At 34.4% G+C, this 20,335-nt stretch overlaps 1 long non-coding RNA gene across 1 annotated transcript; it reads left to right on the forward strand.

The window, feature by feature from the left end:
- Positions 1-2,508: 2,508 nt before the first annotated feature.
- LOC111400959 lies at positions 2,509-4,234 on the forward strand. The gene is made up of 2 exons (XR_002703902.1): positions 2,509-2,786; positions 3,871-4,234. It is a non-coding gene; the product is annotated as an uncharacterized LOC111400959 (long non-coding RNA).
- Positions 4,235-20,335: the final 16,101 nt, after the last annotated feature.

Below are 20,335 nucleotides of genomic sequence, written 5' to 3' on the forward strand. Positions count from 1 at the left end.
GGTTTTGTTTCTGATAGTTAAACACCAATTTGAAATGTGTTATGTGCGGGGTTATATACAAATTGGCACATAATTAGTCTTGTAAAGTATTATTCATTTACTTTTTATCAAATCAGTTTTTATTTAGCTATTTTTGGATGGAAACAAGTTATTAGCCTATTTTAAATTGTCAGGTAAAACTTTATGACAAAGATCTGGGTTATATCCTAATCATTAAACTTACTGAATTTTGTCTACACAGAATGATTTACCTCTAGCTTGGAGAAAGGGGGAGCTTGATAGCATTTGTAAGAAGCAAGCAGTTAAAATTAAGCATCTAAACCAACTTGTAATAGAATATTTTCCTGTTGTCAACTTCGAAATATATCTGTGTTTTGACTTGGTCTAACATTTATACAATAAAAATGATTATCACTTGATAGGTCTATTTTATATATTATTTGCAAAGTCGAATGAATTCTATTTATTTATTTTGCAGAGAGGTAGTTTTCGGCTTTGGTAAGTAAATATAGAAACACAGGCTATGAATTGAATGTGTGTTGGCTCCATTTTACTGGTTCTACATCTGCAAGATATTTTTTAGAGTGGTATTAATCTTTCGTTTTAATCGAAAAAATTAAGGATTTTATTTTGTTTTAGGAGGCAAGACAAGAATTATGGGAAAAAATGCTCTAATGAAAAAAAGGCCACGTCTTCAGCCATTCAAGTTGGAGAGTTGTGATTTTGAATTTTTAATGATGTTTGGTTTTTTTATTTTCATTTGTGTTGTTGAAAGGTAAATAGTAGATTTCTTGTTTGTGATTATATGTCAAAATTTCCTGATTTTTAGTGGTGAAATATTCTTAGAAGATAAACTACGATTCTAGTTGTAAAACCACAAATTTAAAACCAACATTTTTTTAGGTCATTGATGTTATCTCGGTGGTTAGTCAAATAAATAACATAGTTAAATATCTTGGTAAAAAATGGTAAAACTAAAAAAAAAAAAAAAAACCAAATAGTGCTAAAGAAAATAGAGAATAAAAAAAATCATTGGAGAAGGGGAAAATTTTTTTTTTTGCTCTGCACAGTGCAGAGCAAAGTGCGGAGTGAAGTGCACGAAGTGTTGCGGACACTCCGCATCTACACACCGCACAGATGTGCGAACACTATGCACGCAAATTATTATTATTTTTTTTTTTAAATAAAGCAGAAATTGCTTAGACAACTTTCCAAGTTTCACACAACGATTAACAAAGGTAAAAACTCCAATTTCTAGTATTTTTGTTTTTTGCTTTTTTTTTTTTAAGCACCAAGGACAAATTTTTTTCTTTCCTTTCATGGACAATTAACAATTAACAAAGGTAAGAAACTCCCATTTCCAAGTTTCATACTCATGAATTTGGTTGCTTCAAGTTGACTTGCTGTGCGGCAACGTCCATTTTTTCATGCATAGTGGAAAGCCATCTCCGCATTGCACGGAAAAAAAAGTCTGCACTCTACGCGGGATAGCCATCTCCACTGGTTTCTCTAAATTTTTTTTTCTACTTATGAAGCATTTTTCTGCACTGTGAGGAGTATTGCTCTCCATTTTTTTCGCCTTAGTTATTAGATAGGAATTTTTTTTTTTAAAAGTAGAAATATGAAATTGGTACCACTCGGCCTAGATATGATGGATAGTTGCAAATTCGTGCCAATTATTTTTTTCTTTTTTTCATTCTCTAACTTCTCTTAAAAGTGGGAAGTAGTTGCTACTGTAGAAGGGATAGAGTTGTTGTACAAGAGAAAAAATGGTGTCACTTTTTTTGTGACTTTTCCATTCTCCATTTTAAATTTTCAGACACTACGGCCATGCCTTTTTTCCTCTTGACCACAAACATTACTATCATTTTATTCCAGTCTCAACACGCAACCATCATTTCCATTTCTCTTTCTCCTACCTACAATATTCTATTTCTCCATTTTTCACACAAAAATCAGAGACTACAAGCAACCCATTTTTCACACAAAAATTCGAGCCTACATAGCAACTAGTATTCTCGCACCTTTGCTTGTGGTTATTGGAGTGACAATGGCCAAAGAAGCAGTCGAACACTGGAGGCCCAAAGCAGCTTTTCATTCTTATTACTTTTCTGAGTTGTTCTTCCTACATTTTTTTTTTTTGACGAATTTCTCTTGCTTTAACCCTAATCTCTCTCTCGATGGTAGCAAAAAATACAAACAATTTGCAATAAATGCAATGGTAGTGTTTAAAATTTGCAATTCATGGTTTCTTTTTTTATGTCTTTCAATGCTAGGCCGTATATTATAGTAGCCTGTTTTAAATGGAAGGAAGAATTGTGTAAAAAAAAAAAATTAAAAAAAAAAATCTCTCTGCTCTAATTTCTCAACATCTTGTGTGCAGATCTTTTGGCTATGAATCCTAGGTTTGTGGATAGGTTTACCCAGGGGCGGGCCTATGAAGGGTCCAGTGGGGTCAGTTGACCCCACTGGACCCTTCATAACTGACCCCACTGGACCCTTCATTTTTAACTTTGGCAGCCTGGTTTTGCAGTGCTGGTGGAGTGTTACTATTGTCAGCAAGCAATAAATGAAGCTACAGCCACAAGAAAATAAAGACAGAATTATGCAAAACCAATTTCATTTGCATAATCAGTAGCAAACTTTGCTTGCTTAGTCATGTAATTAATGAATTAACTCTGGGTTTTTCGTCAAGAACAGATTTGTTCCTTGTTGAAATTGCCAACAGCAGGGAGAAGAAGTTGGATTGAACGACGTCCGGCCGTAAGGAACAATTGTATAAAAAAGTACTACATTTTGTATCGTTTTCTTTTAATTTGAAATTGTTTTTTACGTAATTCTTTATTCTTTATTGCGTTGGGCCAGCAACTTAAAAAAATCTCGCCCCCTTGACCAAAATCCTGGGTCTGCCCCTAGGTTTACCGTTTGTTTGTTTCAGTATGTGCAAGATGTTTTTGGGCTTTATGGTATTTTTCTCGTCCTTCTCTTCATGATTTCTTTCTACAGATCGTAGAATTGGAACTCTAACTTCCAAAATTTGTATGCATTCAAGCAAGTAAAAGTATATACTCTCCGATGGAGTTCTGTAAACAGCTATGCCTCGAACATGGCATTAGCAAAGAAGGCATTCTCGAAGATTTTGCTACTCAGCTCCAAACCTCTCACACTCTCTGTGTTTTTGTATGATTTTTCCATTAGAGAGTTGATTAATGTAGAGAGTTGTTTTACGCTTGTAATTGGCGAAAAGATTGGAAATAGAAAAGATATTATAAAGGGATTTTTGAATTTGATTGGTGATTGTGCAGTGTAAATGTGCTAAAACTCAATGCTTCACTGCCAGTATAAAGTATGTATATGTTTATGTTTTGTATACTACTTTTTTTTTTTTTTTTTCCTTTTTTGGTAGAGTTGTTGTTTTATGTTCTTCCTTGGTAGAAAAGTATAACCGGAAAAGATATAAAGATGTAATGGAGAAAAGTTTTCAATTTTCGAATTGGTGAAAATGGGTGGAAATTTTTGATACTTGATGCTTTACTTTTTGTATGATTTTTCCTGTTTGATCGTGATGGAGGTAGAGAAGGCTTGAACTATTGGGTTGGTGAAGTGCAATAACAAAGGGTGGCAGTTCATGTATCAAAAGTTGTACCCATCTTTGTATGTTGAAATGAAATTGCACTGTATTTTTGTTTTGTGTGTTTTAAATAAGGAATTTGGTAGTTTGTCATATTATGTTTTAGTTATTAAGAGCATTAGTCAGCAAGTGCAAGTTAAAATTGGAAGGGAAATAAAGCAATATAATAAAGTGCGAAGTTTCAATTATTGTGCGTATGTGACTAGCCACTCATACTACGTAACTACAATCAATTACAGGTTCTTGGCTTGGAGAGGTTAAAATTGGAGCTTCAAGCATGTGGATTGAAATGTGGAGGTACTTTGCAAGAACGTGCTGCCGGGCTTTTTCTGCTCAAAACGACACCTTTGGAGATGCTTCCAAAGAAGCTGTTTGCCAAGAAATGAAAAGCCTTGTATGCTTATGTAAACTTAGTTTCAGTTTGGAGCTAATTGAAAATAAACTTCCTTTTCTTCTCACTTGATCAAACTTCAAGTTTTGAAATACTCGGGTGAAGATATCTACTAATCTAGCTTCAACTAAATGTGTTGTATAAGGAATATCATTTCTGCAATTTGTATTATGGTTTAGATTGAATTGTTTATGTTTCTACTGATTGTTACTTCTCTTGTGCCATTGATAACACAGTGGTTTAATTCCATAAACCCATAAAACCAATAAGTGAGATAATAGCTGGAAACTTAAATTTCTTTTCGTTGATTCATCTAAATTGCTGCAATTATTGGTAATTGATTATTCCTTACAAAACACACTTCCAAAGTTATTGCTGCTTGTTTTTTGGGGTGCTTTTTGTTGAGCTGGAGATAACTCAGGTTAACATCAATATTCATGGAATCCAGTTACTCATGTGAAGGGGATGGCGTTCAAAATTGCAAAGTAGTCGTAAGAGCAAATATAAACAGGAGCAATTTGGAAATTAGAAAAATAAAAATTCGGGTAATCAAATATTATTTAATGGAAAAACATTGTTGAAGGGCTATGAACTGACAGAAAAAGCCTGGAGTCACTTGTGCAAAGTGGAAATTGAAGCAGATCAGGTGAATGGATACTTAAATAGAGTGTGATTCCTAAAATAGGGTTCATTTAGTTTAAATAGAATAACCAAATAATTAAAATTAGCTCAAAATGAAGTTTTCTCTTTGCTGGAGAAGTTTTAATGGAGGCTTAGAAGAATATGACTCGCCAAAATCCATTAATTCATAAGAGTTATGAAAGCTATAAGTAAACTATCAAATTGTATGGAAGTGTTAGTATGTATTGTTCAAAAAATGATTTGCAGAGAAAATAGATAAAAGTTGTACCCATTTTTGTATGTTGAAATGAAATTGCACTGTATTTTTGTTTTGTGTGTTTTAAATAAGGAATTTGGTAGTTTGTCATATTATGTTTTAGTTATTAAGAGCATTAGTCAGCAAGTGCAAGTTAAAATTGGAAGGGAAATAAAGCAATATAATAAAGTGCGAAGTTTCAATTATTGTGCGTATGTGACTAGCCACTCATACTACGTAACTACAATCAATTACAGGTTCTTGGCTTGGAGAGGTTAAAATTGGAGCTTCAAGCATGTGGATTGAAATGTGGAGGTACTTTGCAAGAACGTGCTGCCAGGCTTTTTCTGCTCAAAACGACACCTTTGGAGATGCTTCCAAAGAAGCTGTTTGCCACGAAAATCTAGAATTTCAATCTCTGAAAAGCCAATTCAACAAAAGAAAGCATATAACAAAGGATATGCCAATCCATGGCCTCTGATAATTCGACACTTCGTCGGGTTGACAGCATCTCCTTTCAAATCTTTTTACAGAATTTTACCTGTAAATTCATGGACAAAGGCAAGGAGGAATATGGTATATAAATCCTCGTAAATGGGCTTTAATTTCTTCTAGGGAAAATGAGGGGGAAAAAGGCATCCTTTTAGGATATTCAAAAGCATATGCCATTCTAGCACCAATGGAGTTTGTATATAATAAGATTAGGGTTGTCAAGAAAACACAAACGCAGCTTATGTATGTATAAATATCCTGGTTTCTCGACCAAAAAAAAAAAAAAACCCACGAATTGGGATTGTGATGATTATAGATTCAAATGATCTAATTGAAGCAAGATGTCGAGCTCGAACGACTCATAGGGCGGCTCTTATTTGGCATTTCTATATACTAACTCCAATGACATGCCAAAGGAGAGTTGCCCTGTGAGTGATTTAGCTTAGTAATAATATTATGGAATTATAGCAAACTCTTCTAGCTTTGCTTCTTGTTTTGTTCCTAATCTGGTGTATGAAGCATGGATACGATAGAAGAAAAAGAAAACTCTCCAATCCTAGAGGTACCAAATTCTTTTTATTAAGCCCTTCTTATGCTCCATTTCATCTTTCGTGCTTATTTTGACCAACAATCGGTTTTGGGTAGAATGGTTTTTTTTTTTTTTTTTTGGCTTTAGCCTCTTTTTACCAAAGAAACGGTAGAAACCAAATAGAAGACTAAACACACACACACAAAAGCTCTGCACTGTGCTGAGCAGATCTGTGCACAACGCACGGAGTGGTCTGCACGGTGCAGAGTCGTGCGGAGCAACTCCGCACAGTACGGAGCATTTTTTTTTTATTTTTTTTTTAAACACCCTATGATTAACATGAAATTGTGTAGGACAATAGTACAACTTTCCAAATTTCACATTTGAAACTATCATTTCCAATTTCTTTTTTTTAAGCTCAAATTGTTTAGGACGACAACTTTTTTCTTCTTTCCAACTTTCACACTAAAGGTAAGAAACTCTCATTTCCAAGTTTCACGTGAATTTGGTTGCCTTCAAATTCAAATTGACTTCCTATTCGAAGACGTCTATTTTACTGTCCACAGCGGAGAGCCATCTCAGAGCTGGAAGGCGAAAAAATTCCACGCTGCACATCCAAAAATCTCTGTTTGCAACACAAAGAGCCATCTCATTTGTTTCTCTAAATTCTCTGTGCGAGTCTTGCTTTCCATTTTTTTGCCCTAATTATACATCGCAATTTTTTTTCTAAAGTTGAAGTATGAAATTAGCACCACTTGGCCTATATATCATGGATGGTTGCAAATTGGTACCAATTTTTTTTTTTTCTTTTTTTCATTTTTTTAAGTAGAAATGCGAAATCGTTAATTGCAAATTACAATTAGTGGAGAATCAAGACACGTTGCCTAGATATCATGGATGGTTTTCTATCTAACTTAGCAAATGCTATTGTTGGAATTGACTCTATTTTCCCCCTCTAACTTTTGACACTGTTTATTTTAGACACGAGTGACACTTCCTTGTAGTTAACTATACCAACGTCATTTAAGGTTTTCCTATTTCTTTTCATTCAACATATCCATTTAAACAAAAAGAAATTAATAAATCTTCAAATTTTTTGATTACAAGATATTTTTTGACTTGATTTTACACCTGTGGAAGGAGTTCTCTACAGCAGATTTAACTACATAAGTGCTTTTTCTTTATCGTTTAGCTTTATTTGTCAATATAATGTATATTGGATTTGTATAGGAAATTTAGGTTTGATCTTCTCTTTCTAAAACTTTTCTTAAGTTTTTATTCATAGTTGAAACAACTAAACCCCATTGACAATAGCTGAAAATTTTTGTTATAATGTTTTTAGTTGAGTAACAGGTTAACGACATGGCTATTTTTCCCCGAATTATTAAAGGGATGAAGTTTATGCATACTTAAAACCTATAACAAAAATAGCATTTGTTTCTAATGTGATGATGTGGATGGTTGAAAGACAGTTGAGCATTTTATATTTTTTCTATTGCAAGAAATATTCATTTAAATGAGTGTTTATTCAAAGTTAACTTATTACAAAGAATTCCTTAGGTATACACATTTACAGTCAAGAACTAATCAGCAACTACGGGGATGTTGAAAATATTGATTATAACAAATGTCTATTTCAATTTTTCTTCTATATATACTTATCTTGTCTGCTTCAACTATTTCTAATGGACAGTTTAAAACAAAGCATTCTATGTATTTGAGTAAAAATAGAAGAGAATTTGCCCTATATCAAAAAATTGTTTTGTGTTAGACAAAATAAATAGTGGAAGAGTAAAATTATAAATCTGGAAAGAACGTCAGTTTGAATGCATTAAATACATACCCATTATGTGCGCAAGGTTGGTAAAGTATAATTTCCAACTCGAGCATTTTGTTTCTGTGCTTCCTTAAATCTGGTCTCCTAGAAGAAAAATTGCTAGAATCCAATGAAATTTGGACTATTTCAACTAATGATTTTATTTGTTCCCAATTTCTTCTGGCGTATGAAACTCCTCACTGCAGTCATATATTTGAACCTTCCATTCCGAAAAATTAACAAGACAGAGATGCCAATTTTTTCCAGAATATGAACATGAAATTAATAAATAGTTGCAAGCTATCCATGAACGCTTAGTAGGGTTGGCAATGGGCCGAGTCGACCCGGCTCGTGCTCGTGGCGAGCCGAGTTCTGGCTTTCACTAGGCAAAAAATAGGGTCTTGCTCGGGCTCGGCTCGTTGAAATTGGGAGAGCTCGGCTCGGCCCACGAGCTCGTGGGCCGAGCCGAGCTTCAGCTCGTGGGCTCGCCTACATATATATATAAAATAAAGAATAGAGTTTTAAAAATAAAAAAGTGTTAAAAAATACAAATAATTTAACAAAAACAAGTTTATATTTTTTTTATTTATATCATATTGTAATTTGTAATACTTTTTATAAAGTATAAAATATTTATATAATGAAAAATGTAAACCCTCCTCCTTTATCCGGGCTTGGGACTGGCTACATCAATTTCAAGTAGGCGGAGTTAAAAATTGTACACGAACAACTTGTTGTAACGTGTACAATTTTTTAAAGAAAATTAAATTTAACGATTAAAAAATAAAAAAATTTTGATTAATATAATTAAATCAAATATCACTTACTTGACGACATGCAATTTCAGCGTATTTATCTTGTAGTCGAGAATGAGCGTCCTGCCAATCCTTCACACACATTAACGCTTCCAAAACATCTTTCAGTCGACTCCTAACACTGTCAAAACCCTTTTACCTGCATTAAAAACAGACTCCGAAGCAACAGTGCTAACTGGAGGTATCAATTGATCTTTAGCAATTGCAGAAACAATTGGCCAACGTCTTTCATACTTTCGCCAGAATTCAATTACTTCTTCTGAATTTTTTTAATTGTTCTATCTGTTGACATATTATGATTGAAATAATTAATTAATTTGCCAGGCATTGCATTTTGAGTTTCGACTGATGTTTGATGAGATGCAGATGTAGACGACATGGCACTAGATGAACACATTACAGTTGCATCATATCTAAATGTATTAATGCCCTGAAATAAATTCATTATTTCCGCAGTATCTTCTTCAGTTTTAGCAGAAGGAGTAGGTGCAGCAGAGGGTACCCGACTAATATTTGCACCCATTCTTTCCGCATATAAATCATACATTCCACATAATATTTGCTCTAAATTCTTATAGGTGATAGGTGTATCAAGTATTAAAACTTTATTGATTTGATCAATTACGTATTTAGTTCCCGAAATATTATATCGGGGGTCCATTGCGCATGCTAAAGGAAATAACATTGGCAGTTCTTCTCAATATTTTCTAAACTTTAATTCCATAGTAATTAAAATTTCACTAAAAGTAGGATCATTTTTATATTTATGGAATATTCTTGCAATTATATAAAGGCATTCAAGCACCATACAACTTGTGGGATAATAAACGCCGGATAAAATCTTTGTGGTCTCATAAAAAGATGTCAAAAATCGTTTAACTTTCAAAGCTAAAATCCAATCGGATTCATTTAACATACCATCATCATCACTTCTAACATGTCTATTATTATAAAAGTCAGTTATTAAATTTTCGAAACCTTCACATGATTTTAATAGCATGTAGAGTTCCATCTATGACCTACGTCGCTAACAAATGTTTTAGCAGTCATCACCCCTAGTTCGGCACAAAAATCTTCAAATGCTTGTTTTCTACTAGGAGAGATTGTAATATAAACTAATGTAGTCCTAATCCTTTGAAATTCATCCTTTATATGTTTTAAACCATCTTGCACAATTAAATTCAAGATATGACACACACAACGAATATGAAACAAATACCTACCAAAATCAGGTTGAAATGTCCTACACAATTTATCGACGACTGCCTTATTAACGCTAGCATTATCAAAAGTAAAAGATCGAATTTTACTCTCACAATGATATTCTCTGACAATACTAATAATAGCATTATATATATTATTAGCATTGTGAGGAAATTCAATAATTCTAAAAGCAATAATTTTCTTATGCATGCATCAAAGTGGGTCTATATAGTGTGCGGTTGCAGCTATATATGCTCTTTTATTAACCCCTTCCCATATATCAGAAGTTAAGGATATAACACCCCCATATTGTTGCAAATCCATAATCGTGGATAGGGGTGAAGTTGTAGAACCGACGCCTGGACTGTCAAATTGTAATTGTGTTTGACCAGCTGGAAGAAGTCCATGTCTGGCTGCACATGATTTGTAGTGGAAGTTGAGATGAGTGGTACCAATTCCTTTTTGCCATGTCAATCTTTGTTGGCAGTATTTAGATACTGCTTTAGATTCTGCAAGGCCATCAACGACTTTTCCTGTTGAAATCAACTTAAAGTGATCCCAATATTTTGCTTGTTTTTTGGCCTTTCGCTTTTTCCTCGCATTTGGGATATTTAATTGCTGATCTTCATCTTCATGTTCCACTTCGGGGACGTTAATATCATCCAAATCAATTGGGGTGTAGCTTCCCTGACCGTGAGTGTGAACATCTTCAGGTATCGATATGTCATTTAGACCGGCAAATTCATTTGAAAATTGACTTTGTGGCGTACTAGGCGATTCTCCATGATGTGGCATGGCTCACATCCTGTATCGAACAAGCTCTCAACAAATGAACGTTGATCCATTTCTGTGATTGTTTATGATGAAATCTTGACTAGATGAATATAAATGTAGTGAGATTGTGAGAATTGAGAATTGGATGAATTGAAATTGTAACTAATAAACTGGAAAAATTGAATTGATATTGTATATTTTGCAGCACAAGAGAGTAAAAATTCAATAATTGACATAATAAAAGAGAGTTAAGAGAGATGTAATCTTGGAAGAGCAATTGATATGAAAAAAATTTTGGGGGAGGGGGGTATTTATAGTAAAAAAATGGGGGGAGGGGGAGGGGGAGAAAAAAAATGTTCAATGACCGTTCCGGTCCATTTGTTTAGTGACCAGAACGATCACTGAACAGGCTCACGAGCCCGGCTCGTGGCACGTCCAAACGAGTCGCTCGTGGGCTCGTCCACGAGCCTCTTTTCCACGAGCCGAGCCGACGAGCGGCGAGCTGGCTCGGCCCAATTGATATCCCTAACGCCTAGCCACCGGCAAATCACCATTAATAAATCCTTTTGAGAATGGCTAAAACGTCCTGCATTACATTATGTTGCCACATCATTTGGGCAGTACATGTGTATTCTTTGGAAACAAGACTGCAACATTCATTGATAAACTCTCTCAATAGCTTTAATTCCATTTCTATATGCTAATACAATAAATAGAAATAAATTAGATATGTTTAGCATTAAGCTAGAATTATAAACTTCACTAACTGTAATATTGATATCTTTGGTTGCATCCATTATAATTTTTATTGTATCTCTTCCATATAAGTTGTCACCTCCTCCAATATTCCAATATGCACTAAATCAATGTAATACAATTAATAAAATAAAACCAAATTTCTTGCCCAAATGAATTTGGTGCCATCCATTTTCTTATTGTTGTATATCTTTTCATGAGATAGTCTTCTAACGGATAACCTGAAGACTTTATTTTCTTATTTTTATTTTCTTTTCTGGATGTTCCTACAGGTTGAATTTGTTGAAATAGTGCTTTCTGGACACTATTAAAAGTAGGAACATCCTGGTTCTGTGAACGAGCAATAGCTTCTAGCTTTGATTCCAAATCATCTAATCGATTCATCACATTTTTGTTTTTGTTGTCAGCGTACGACCTCATTGAAGCAAAATTGTTGTCCATATAAGACTGCATGGAAGTAAAATTGTTGTTCATATAAGACTGCATTTCCAGATACTAATCTTCATGCCATTTTTGTTGTTGTTGAAGCATTCTTTGATATTGCTCTTCATGCCATTTCTGTTGTTGTTGAAACATTTCTTTCTGTTGATCAAGAAATGCTTGATAACGAGCATCTTGTTCTTTTATTTCTTGAACAGTATGTGTGCTAAATAAATTTTGGCAGAAAGTTGCAGTATCCTCATAGGAATGCATGCCAGATTGGAAGCCCAAACCCTGGTATTGATCTTCATACCATTTCTGATGTTGTTCAAACATTTGTCTCTAGTTTTGAAGAGTTTCTGCTTCTTGTCTTCTTGATTCATCAACTATGTTTGTCTTCAGATTATGATACAAGCCAGACATATCTTACATTACATGATGCCTATACATACTGAACATTTCTTCAATTTCTTCTCTTCTCACATAGTTGGAATCAAGAGAAGAACAATCAAGCTCCTCAACTCCAATTGAAGTCTGCGCTGTTGAAGTACCAGCAACACTTGTTTGTTGCTCGTGCATATGCTGTGGAATTTGTTGATGTGCATTCTCAAATTCTCCACCAACGATGCCATCTAAAATAATATGTTGGTTATCAGGTGGTAATGATAAAGTCATATACCAAACTCTGTCCAATTTTTCTTCAGTGAGTGCTAATACTGCAAGTACTTCAATCTACAAATATAATAAAATATTAGAATACTTTCCTTTGGCACGATAAATAATTAGATAATTGATAACTAGATGTATATATAAAATTATCGTACCTATTGTGTAGTGAAAAATTATTTTACTCTTCTCTCACTCAATATTTTTTTGGCTTCCATCTATACATTCTTGGAGCTTGTAATGTCTTATACATACGGTGTCCAAATTTGTCTCCAATTTGAGGAAATGCTTTCTTATATCCAAAACTAAAACAGAGAATTCAAAATTAATATTAAATATATATAAAATCAAAATATAGAGTAAATAAATTAGAAAGAAAAAAATATCTGAAAGGCAAGGGGATATCCATGTAGTATATATCTACATTCATTTTGACCAGACTGTTGCATTATTTGTATTCTTTCAATATGTGATTGTTGCAATGACTTCAACAAAGCAAAGTATACCTTACGGGCCCAAGGATACACTAAAAAAATCGTCAAGCTACTCAACCATGCCTAAAGTTCTGTAATCAATATATCTTTCCGTTGATGTCGAAACACATTCTACCAACATCGCCAATCCCAATTTTAATTATCCTCTGGATCTTCACACAAATCGAAATTCAAATTATAAGTCTAGTCTCTTCATATCATTTGCTTTCTACATAATCTTAAGATTCCATCTTTACTATAGCAAAATTGTAAATTATCCCTAACCTAACCTAAGAATAAGGGATTTGAAAGTTATAGAGGATGTGAACTCGCGTAGCAACAAAGAATACGAAACCCTCAAAAGATTGAACCAAATCCCAAGAACGCCAATTGAACCAAGGTTTTGGATTTAATTCACAAATGATGAATCAAGCAACCAATAATTGAAAAATTATCGACCTCTTGATTACACAATTTATAAACCTCACCCGAGATTGTGAATGCCACAAGATGATTAAATCTTGATAAGTTTGAATTGTTTTGAAAGAACAAGAAAAAGTGGAAGTAATTGCCTTTCGAATTAATTATCAAAAATCAAAAGTCTTGTAAATATAAATGAAGAAAATAATATCCTGTTTGTACTAAACCCTAAGTATATGGAAAACACGAAATTAAGAGTCCTAAGAATAATGAAGTTGCCAAAAATAAGTGTTTTAACCAAAATTAAACTCTTGTACGTAAATTGAAATTTCTTCCCGAACTAGTTCATGCAGTCGCCTGGTATAGAGGCTTGCGACCACATGGATTACTGGGAATCTACCTACTTGGTTATTGATGATCCATGTGCGACCATAAGTCAGTAATGTTGTGTAGTCACACAACTTCCTGGCTTCAGCTCCTCTACCGGCTTGTTTGTGTTACACAAATCTACCTTGTTCTAGCCTTCCACAACCACATTAGGCTTGACACTAAGCATGTTAACTGCAATCTTTTGACTCCCATAGTTTGGATAATTGGCTCGTGGAGGCCTAGAAAGTGGCCCTAGCCTATTCCCATCAATCATCAAATCTTTGATAATTTCACACCTATCTCGAATCGTATCATTCCCTCCCTCTTCGAAAGGATTCGTCCTCGAATCTGAAACTTCAAAATCAAATTTGTATCCATTGTGTTCGAGCCTTACAATGCCATGGAATGGATCATCTCCTCTCAGGTGTAATGTTGACCTCCTTTGCAACCATTCATGTCCCTTTCGCTGATTCTTCCAAGTCCAATTACCATGTTTGAATGTTTTATGCCCCTTCCATTTGCCATCTTGGAACAAGCATAACTTCATCTCTGACTTTCCATCTGCTAGAAATTTATCCAAATCTTGCTTGGAATTTTGAGATGCCGCAATGTCATGGCAGTGTGTTTCTACTTCAAGGCTCATAAAATTCTTCAATGGCAATGCATCAACCGAGTATTCAAATGGTGATACTCCTTTAAGAAAGTCTTCATGCAATAGATTTTCACATTCCTGCATAAAAAATATACTCAAATTGGGAAAGGATTTATTATTCCTCACCAAATCACTCTAAAGCTCACTCTTTTCTGCATAGAATCTCACCTTACATTTTCTCTCCTCTCAAGATGCTCTCTCTCTTTTCTTTCTTATGGCTCTACTCGATTTTTCTCACTCTTAACCACCTCTCAATTTTCTCTAGAACTCTCTTTTTGTCTCTCTTTGCTTTCTCTCTCTTTCTCACCTATCAATTTCATTTCGTCTTCATAGACTGTTGTAGTGTCAAAGGTACAAGCATAATAGAGTTTCCATCCTTTTCAAAAATATGCATATTTCTAAACCCATCTTGTTTCACGTTTCTATCATATTACCATGGCCTACCCAACAAGATGTGCCCATCATGCATAGGAACACCATCACACAACACTTCATCCTTACATAGCCCAATTGAAAAGTTCAATAGTACCTTCTTATTCACCTTAACCTCTTCATAATCATTCAACCACTTCAATTTGTAAGGTTTAGGGCATTTTATTGTACTTAGCCCTAACTTCTCAGCTAACGCGTAAAAACGATATTAGTACAGCAACCTACATCAATTATTAAATTGCATACCTTGCTCTCCACATGGCACCTGGTATGAAAGATAGTCTCCCCCTGCTGTTCTTCTTCATCTACCTTGATTTGTGTGTTAACTACACGCATCACCACAAGTGCTTCCCTTCTACCACATGTTCTACCACTTCACCACTACTAGCATCCTCTAGTCCGAGCATCCCATTTCCATCATTATCACTCACCACTTCTTCATTGGCACACAAGATCATGGCTCAATTATTAGGACACTAAGAAGCAATGTGCCCTAATCCCAAACATTTGAAACATTTAATGTCCCGGCTCCTAATAGATTGTGACTCCGTTTTGTGTATAGGTTTGCTCACAATTTCCTCCTTGTCCCTTATTAGTTTGGTTTTATTATTTGAAAGAGCTCAATCTATTCTATCATCATCCCACTTCAATTTTCAAGATGAGCTAGGCCCCGATGGATACCTAGTCGTCCTCTCCACCTTCATGGCCACATGCAACATATCGTCTGACTCCACATAATGCTGCAACTCCACTACATTAGCAATATCCCTATTTAACCCATTCAAGAATGGTGCCATGGTGGCCTTCTTGTCCTCCTCCACATTCATCTTAATCATTAATATTTCCATCTCCTTGTGGAAGTCCTCCACACTCTTCAACCCCTAGTACAAACTCTACAACTTTTAATGGAGTTCCCTATAGTAGTGACTATGTACGAACCATTTCCTCATTATTGCTTTCAACTTATCCCAAGTATTGATTGGTCTCCCCCTATTCCTCCACTGTGATGTCACAACTTGATCCGACCAAGTAATCACATAGTCAGTGAACTCAAGGACTGCTAGCCTCACTTTCTTCTCCTCCGAGTAATTATGATACTAAAAGAATAAGCTCCACCTTTTCTCCCATTCTAGTAAGCCTCCGGATCATTCATTCCCTTAAAGTAAAGTGGACATTTTTATGTTGCCCAAGCCTCCATCCACATCATCTCCAACATAATTTCCAACCCATTGTTCAAACCTTTTGCCACTATTCCTCATTTTCCCTATGTTAAACTCCATAATGCATCCTTATTTAAATCACTACCATAGTCATATTCATTATGCATCTCCAACCGATCTCCTCATATTAGGTGCTTCTATACACTGCTTCCTATGAAGATCAATAACTATAGTGTCTAGCCTTTCCATCCATGCTTCCTGTCGACCCATCCTATCCTCCATATCCACTAACAGCCTCTTAAACCATCGTATTACATCGTCAAACATGTTGATTTGATTTTCATTCTTACTTGAATTTGATCCTTCCCTATTAGACATCCTAAATTCTACAATTATTTCCTGTCTCACTTGTATTTCACTCGAATATCACTCAATTTTCGACTTTCACTCAGCCTTTTTCTCAATGTTTCCAATCAACGCTTCAAGTACAAATTCGAACTCAACCCTAATAATTCTTGTGGAATTTCAATTGGATGTGCACGAGACTCGTGAATTTAAAAAGGATTCAAGGAATTGGACAAAATTTGAAAGGACTTATGAAAATTCAAGAAAGTGGTTCTTGAATTTTTAGATTGAACTGATTCTACAATTATTTCCTGTCTCACTTGTATTTCACTCGAATATCACTCAATTTTCGACTTTCACTCAGCCTTTTTCTCAATGTTTCCAATCAACGCTTCAAGTACAAATTCGAACTCAACCCTAATAATTCTTGTGGAATTTCAATTGGATGTGCACGAGACTCGTGAATTTAAAAAGGATTCAAGGAATTGGACAAAATTTGAAAGGACTTATGAAAATTCAAGAAAGTGGTTCTTGAATTTTAGATTGAACTGGACAAATTGAATTTGAATTTGGAATTATATAAAATTTGCAGGCAATTTCCAAGATAAATCAACAATAATTTTTTTTTTTTTTTTGTAATTCTCATAACTCTCTTTGTTTTGGATTTTTTCCAACATTTTTTTTACCCTTGTGATAGGAAATTCGACTACGACACTGCTTGGTCTTTGTTGGCTTGTGGAGGTCTTGAACGTGGCTCTAGTCTCTTCCAATCAATCATCAAATCTTCAATAATTTGGTGCCTATCCCGGATCATATCAATAGACCTACTAGACAACATAAGGCCCATTAACCTAGGATTAGATGTCAGAAATCACATAACTTTGGTCCTAAGTTCATCCATATGTGTCATCATTATGGAAAAGTAGGACACGAATGACCTAAATGTCACAAGCACTTGAATAGGAATGAGACCAAAAATATAGGTGCCCAAGGATCGAAAGTACAGGTACAATATAGATTTCCTCCACCTAAGGTTGAAAATAGGAAACCTAGGATTTTTTCTAATTGTCTCCCTACTTGTTTGCATTGTGGTGAGTTAAGACACATAAGACCTAGATGTCATCAATTTCTAAACAAAAATAGAAACTAGAACTTCAATATGTAAGAATCACGAGTCTGTTGGTCAGATTGAATTCCTCACCAATCAACTGAGTCGTTTGACCAAGTTGGTAACACGGTTGTCTGGGTACTATTCTCCCACTAGGTAGATCTGGGTGAAAAAGAATGATCTAAAAAATTCTTAGATAGATCACGGCGCTCTTAAAAAAAATAACACTCTTATACCTAACTGATTAGGTATTTTTTATTCATACTTGTTCTTAACTGTCATATGAATTTATGCATATATCACTTGTATTTTTTGTTTTTGTCTTGTTTTTGATTACATGTATGTGCATTTTCATCAGGTTGCATTGACACGTGCATTTTTTGTTTTTGTTTTGTGTGTTTGAATTTTATTATTTATTTATTTTTTGTCTGAGGTATTCATGTTTGAAAAAAGAAAAACACAAAAAAATGAAGAATGAAAAAATAAAAATTGGATATTGAAATCTCTGCAGCATGATATATAATTCTTGAATTCGTATGTTGTGACCATGCATGAGCTAAAATTGATAAGTTGTAATATAATTTCCATTACTTGCTTAGGTCATTTTGGATTACATAGTAAATGTATCTTCATGTACCATCTGCACTGCACACATTATAAATTTTTTAGTGGGACTCTGTCACATATGTGAGATTTGGGATGACTATCACATGTTAATAGGGTGACTTTGAACATTAATTGATCGAATTTAGTAGACCTAAGCTCAAATATATTCCCACATATAAAATCTCAATATCTTAATGTTCTTTTCGGGGTCTATTTGACTCGAGTAGTTAAGCTTGCGGGGTTTCTTAAAACCTGTTGTATATGGTCAATTACTTGGGTTAATTGGCCGAAAGCTCGCTACAGGAATCATCTCAGTTGCCTAATGAAGAAGAACATGCACTTAAGATGAAAAATGAATGAGCTCAAAAAATGAGAACAATATGAAAAATATAATGAGCAAGAAAAATGTGAAAATTTAAAAAAATATATAAATGCTCAAAGTAAGGAGGAGAAAAATGAAAATAATAAGTCCTACTGTGCTTACTTGGTTTGACTTTTATTAGTAGGAGAATATACTTATTGGCAGCGGGTAGCATGTCATTTCTCACAAAAATAAGATTTGGAGTCTTGCTAGCATTAGATTAGTGACACTTTATACATGTGAGTCACTTATATTATTTACTCTTTTTGACTTAAACTACGTATTTGGGAAGGTTTATGACTTATTGATTTTACTTTTGCATGCTATCAACTGCATTTATAAGCTATTATATATTAGTGCTCTACTTGATTTTGATACCATTTCCTTCAGCATTTGTGACAAAAAGGGGGAGAGAAATGTGTAACTAAAGGGGAGAAAATAAAGAGCATATACATAGGGGAACGATTTTACATTTGCATTTGCACTGATTGATAATTTACATTTTGCACTGTCATGTCTCGGGGTCATTTGGGAGAGACATTCTGTTACCGTATAAAATTCATAGGAGTTTGTAGTAAGGGGGAGCATTGCATTACATTCCATATCATGTCCGTTGCTGTTTGAGTTTGATGTTTAGTGATGTTAGTGTTTTGGTTAGTGTTCTGATTGACATTAATGTCACGTCCAAAATTAGCATGTTGATTTATGATTAAGTGCTTTAATTGTTATATTTCCTATATCATGTAATTTTGTACTTGGTATTCGAGTTTTGGATTTCAGGAAACAGGAAAAACAAGGAATGTAAGAATCAGTAATTGGTACTTAGTTAGTTTATTTTGGATTGATTTTAATACCTTGACTTAATGTGTATAGTTTTGTCACAGAATGTCAAATGGGGAGCAAAAAGGGCTTAATTGAACACAAGTAAAAGTCAAGGACTTAGTTACAACTTTGTATAGATGAGGTAAGTTAGTGTTTGAGTCGCTAAAGGAGTCCAAGAAGTCCAAGTCACATATGATCGTCGGAATGCAATCAAAAGTCTAAATGATATGAAAGAGCGGCACAAGTTATGTTCCGAATTCTCGGTCATAACTTGTAACACATTTTTCACATAAAAAGTATTGGAATTTGGACAAGGCTATTCTAGACGAATTGTAAGCCATTGAGTTAGATTTTCGATGCATTTTGAATAACCTCAATTAGACATCGAGAGAAAATATTATGGTGAAAATACTGACAACTGCTCAGCTATCGCTCGATTCTCACTGGATTTTCACTCGAACGACCATGCTATCCGGCCAAACCCTAGGCTACGATTTGAAGTGTTTTTGATGCGAACCCGGTTAGCAAGGGTGCAATTGAACCTACAGAAATTGACATTGGATTCCAAGAACGCTCAAATACGACCAAGGTTTAGGAATTGACCTGCAAAAGTTAACCAAGTAACTGAACGTATATGAAATGGACAATCTCTTGATCACACAGTCTTGAAATCTCCTCTGGATTTGTGGATTTGAATTCCAAAATAATTGAATTAAGCTACCTAATGTATATTAAACCAATGACCTCTTAACTGCAAGATTTTGAAATCGCACCCGATAATTTTGAACACCACAAGGAAATTAATCCCTTAATAAGTTCGACCCGTTCATTGAAGAACAAAATTTGAAACGAGAAAATCTCAATAATTCATTATATCAAAAGTCTTAATACAATAATGAAAGAAAATCCTATTTATACTAGAAATCTATGAAACAATTAAAAATGAATAGAATTCTAGAAATCCTATTCAAAAAAAGGAAAATTATAATTCTCTAATAAAATAAACATAAAAGATACTTTAAAGAATACAAAATATTAATGGCATTAGAATCCTTCCATATTTGAAACTCTTGCGCCAAATTGGACATATCTCCCTGTCACTAATTGTGCCAATTTAATGGAAATTCCTAGTGCACTTTGGATTACATCATCTCCTCTCTTCGAAAGGATTCGACTTCGAATCCAAACCTTGAATTTCCAGGTTGTAACCCTTGCTT

This window comes from Olea europaea, chromosome 10 (genome assembly GCF_002742605.1).
Source record: "Olea europaea var. sylvestris chromosome 10, O_europaea_v1, whole genome shotgun sequence".
Classification (NCBI taxonomy): Eukaryota; Viridiplantae; Streptophyta; class Magnoliopsida; order Lamiales; family Oleaceae; genus Olea; species Olea europaea.